This window comes from Sinocyclocheilus anshuiensis, unplaced genomic scaffold (genome assembly GCF_001515605.1).
Source record: "Sinocyclocheilus anshuiensis isolate Anshui unplaced genomic scaffold, SAMN03320099.WGS_v1.1 scaffold1170, whole genome shotgun sequence".
Taxonomy (NCBI): Eukaryota; Metazoa; Chordata; class Actinopteri; order Cypriniformes; family Cyprinidae; genus Sinocyclocheilus; species Sinocyclocheilus anshuiensis.
The window spans coordinates 418,912-423,389 of record NW_015538055.1 but is presented as its reverse complement, the minus strand read 5'-3'; positions in this window follow the sequence as shown (position 1 = coordinate 423,389).

The following is a 4,478-nucleotide window of genomic DNA, read 5'->3' as shown; positions in this document are numbered from 1 at the left end:
TTGGGTCTTTTGGTTCTGGGGTTCTCGTCTCATTGGTTTCAGCATTTGTCGACAGGGTCCTTGGGGAGCAACACATGAGCCCTGGAACACCCGCCTCTGCACTTCGAGAATCATCAAAGCTTGCATCTCGTCCGCCTGCTGAAGTATGATCAATAGAGTGGGCTTCTTGGAGTTTTCCTAACTCCTCCTGAAGCACATCTGAGAAGGGTCTCCCGCTTTCTTTAGCAAGAGCCTTCAACATTCCAATGTACCCTTCAGTGACCGCACCACTAGCTGTTCGATTACAGACGCTAGCTAAAGCTCGTATTTGAAATGTAACACTTGGGTTCAAGAGGCTTCCCAAGGTTAAGGGTAACAAGGGCGTTAAGTCCAGCATCGCAGAACTGTGAGCATATTCCACTATAGCATTGCGATGGAACTCAGAAGTTGGGTCATCGATCATCAAATTTTGTTTGACTGAGCCATACTTTTGCAAGTATGTCTCCAACTCATTGTCTGCCTCGGTCAGTGTGAGGCCTTTGACTATGACCGCATTTGCCACGTTCACATTTTCTCTTTCTATGATTTCCATAATCACAAATGTAAGGTCAACACTGGATTTTCTTTCGTAACAAATTGTCGTCTTCTGCCTTTTCTACAGCTGAACTTGTTGCTAAGCAACTGTCTCCTGGCTGGCTCGCCAACATTTTGTAACGCGCGGCGCGAGTGCAACCCTCCCAGTGAATAACGGAAATGAGCGAGAAGGGAGTGCACTGTTTCTAGATTTGGACCAGTGACCAGAAGATTAGACTCGCTCAAGAGACAGTGTCAACAAGGAGAAAGGCAATGGCGACAACACTGGCTGCGTTAGAAACAGGTGAGGATAAAAAATAAAGCATTGAAATTTAAAACAACATCACAACATGACACAAAAGAAAAGTAATGGCAAAAATCAAAATAAAGATTTGTTCCAAACAAATTGAATTTTACCTTATTGTGACCGTTTATATATATTTATATTTCCTATTTAGTTTTGTGACTATTATTGATTGTTTACCTCTTTTTTGACCTATTTAGATTCAAGCTAATAAAGTTAATTGACCCTTACTTGGCTAATATGTGTATAACATTTATTTTCACCTATTTATTCAATTTGTTTCTAATTGGCTTATTTGATGTAAGAATAACTTTGAATTTGAATACAATTCTTCCAAATTATAACCCTTTGAAACACCTTTTTCACCCTTGTTTTCCAGAAAAAGAAATATATATTTATATATATAGATAACCAAATAATTCGATGAAATAAAATACAGTAGAATTTAAAAGAAAAAAAACAACAATAGAAAAATGAAAATCACAACAAATCAAATTAACTGCTCACAATAGCATACTCGATGTGAATTAGGATTCCACTAAATCTCAGTTCCAGTTCACTGCTGCTTACACGAGATCCTTCTTCCGCAATTGAATTTCTGAGCAACGTTCAGTCAGAAAGGGAGGAAAACATACACACAATCCTACCACTTGGTTGATTCCTTGATCCACAAAGCTCGGTCCTTATATGGGCATGGCTCGCCAGTTCTTGCACGCAATGACGGCTGTAATGCTCTTTGCACATCTATGCAAATTCAACGTGTTAATGTTAGATGAAAATGAAGTTAAATATGTTGAATGTTTATTTGCGGGATTAACTGCTGTATATTAGGATGTATATTTTTATACATCATAAGTACCTTATTGTGACCGTTTACATATATTTATATTTCCTATTTAGTTTTGTGACTATTATTGATTGTTTACCTCTTTTTTGACCTATTTAGATTCAAGCTAATAAAGTTAATTGACCCTTACTTGGCTAATATGTGTATAACATTTCTTTTCACCTGTTTATTCAATTTGTTTCTAATTGGCTTATTTGATGTAATTATACATCATAAGATGTATATTTTTGAAAGGAATGTCTAATTGTATTTTTTGGATTTGTCTTTTGCAAGGCTGGGTCTTTTCTTTTTTCCCTTTTTTTTGTCCTTCCTTGTTTTCTTTCTATTTTCTATTTTTTTCATCATTTCTTGAGTCGGATGCTGCACGTTTCCTGGACAAAAAAACGATTTCTGAGGAAGATTTTGAACTTGAACTGTCCCTGTAGTTTTTTTTCAGCAACAGGGTTTCTAGTAATCTGGGTTACATATAGGGTCCTGCTGAAGCACTCATACAGATTTCTTCTCAGAATGCATGTACAATCAGCACGAGGCTGCTGTGTAATCAGGGCTTTTTACTGCTTTGATGGAAGCCATTTATGGGCTCTTGTGAAATTTTCATGCTTCGAACAATTTCATCAGTTCTACTGAATGCAATGCATGAAGCCACTATGTGTAGCCATTTATTAAATAAGATTTCTTATATAACACTTGCTTTAGCATCTATATTACAGCTTAATAGTAAACACATTCATTAGGAATGTTATTACTTAATATATAATTAGGTTGTAGACTTTTATGCGATTACAGGTGGCTGTTGTTACTATTGTATCTCATATTATGTGATATTTGTAAGGTGGATACTATAAAGGGATGTATAACTGAAAATATATATATACTTCTGTGAGTAGAAAGCTCAGACTTCTAATCAGCCCATCTACAGGCCTGATATCATTTATATTCTTGTACATGAGTCCAGCTGAGCCTTCTGGTGCATGAAGTGATCACAGAAAGTATTTGAGCAGATAAATAACACTTTGAAATGTCTAAATGTCATTGCATTAGATGCAAAATATGCAAAATAACCAAATTCCACAAACAACAAGCCCTTTTCCTTTTCTCAGAACCTTTTTTTTATATTCATTTGAGCTGTACATCTATTGTTTCATCACTTGAAATGCCATTATCACAATTTTTTTAGCTTGAAAAGTGTTTTGTGCCACTTGGTTTGATATTTAAGAAAAAACATTCAGACTTTTTCAAGTGTGGAATGTGTCTAAATACTTTTTGGGGCCACTGTATATTGTATCAGTCAGATGATGTTAGTTGTTTGGTGGATGAATGGAAATTAGTAAATCAAAAACCTAAATAGTTTGATGAATTGGCAACTGAATAGGTATCAGTCTAAGAGAAACCCCTTTTCAATATATCAGCTTCATATGACTGTCATTTGCTGGCTACTCTCCGCATTCCCATGTCATTGCCCCCAGCTCTTCAACTTTATGAATTATTCAAAAATCACCGAAGTAAACAAAATGATAAAACAAGGGGAAGGACCCTGGCTAATGGCAGATGCATGGTGGATCAGGCTGGAGGCTCTGTGTAGTTTAAACATGCAGACATAAATATGCACTCGTGAATATTAAAGCACATGTATACATCCCCCAGAGATAGGAAGTCATGTTATCTTATTTTAGGGCCACACTTTTCAACTCCAGTTTATAGGGTATAGTTGTTTGTTTTCCCCTAGAAATGATGGATAAATGATTGTGGCGCTAGATCTTCACTGGAAAAATGAAATGTGGGTGTGAATACAAAGAAGGCAGACACCAAGTACCTCTTTTCCATAATGATGTAATGCAGCTCAGTACCATTTCATTGAAAGTCTACGAAAGTGGAACTTTTGTGTACAACAGAAAAACAGCTCATGACAAAGCTTTATGATTGTTTATTATTGCACTTGAATTTGTATATAATTACTATTTTTGTATGGCTTCAGCCATAACACCAATGCAGCAAGTGATGTTTTCAAAAAAATCAAATCACACCTTGACCACATTATGACCGTTATATAAGTCTTGCCCAGTAAAATAAATGAATAAATACATGCATAAAAAATAAATTACCTACAGTTATTTAAGTCAAGTCAAGTCAAGTCACCTTTATTTATATAGCGCTTTTAACAATACAGATTGTGTCAAAGCAACTGAACAGCATTAATTAGGAAAATAGTGTCAATAATGCAAAATGACAATAGTAAACACAAATTTTTCAGTTAAAGACAGTTCATCATTGAATTCAGTGATGTCAACATCCAGCTCAGTTTAAATAGTATCTTTGCAATCAAGTCAACGGTATCGCTGGAAATGAAGTGTCCCCAACTAAGCAAGCCAGAGGCGACAGCGGCAAGGAACCAAAACTCCATCGGTGACAGAATGGAGAAAAAACCTTGGGAGAAACCAGGCTCAGTCGGGGGGCCAGTTCTCCTCTGACCAGACGAACCAGCAGTACGGAAAAATCAATTTAAGACGTAATAAAACAGACGATGAACACTATTAACAGCAATTATTATATGATGCAATCAAACTTATAGCAAAATGTGGTAGTTCTGTATGTTGTTTCAGGGTTGGCATCATCTGAGGTCCTCTGAGGGGTTGGCATCATCTCCTCTCAGGTGTTCTGGATCCAGACTGAAGCTTGTGTAAACCCTAGTTACCACGGGATGTCAATCCCAGCAGAAACAGAGAAACAAATAGAGATATCATTAGCGTAGCTGCTGTTCCAACCAAGCAAAATTGA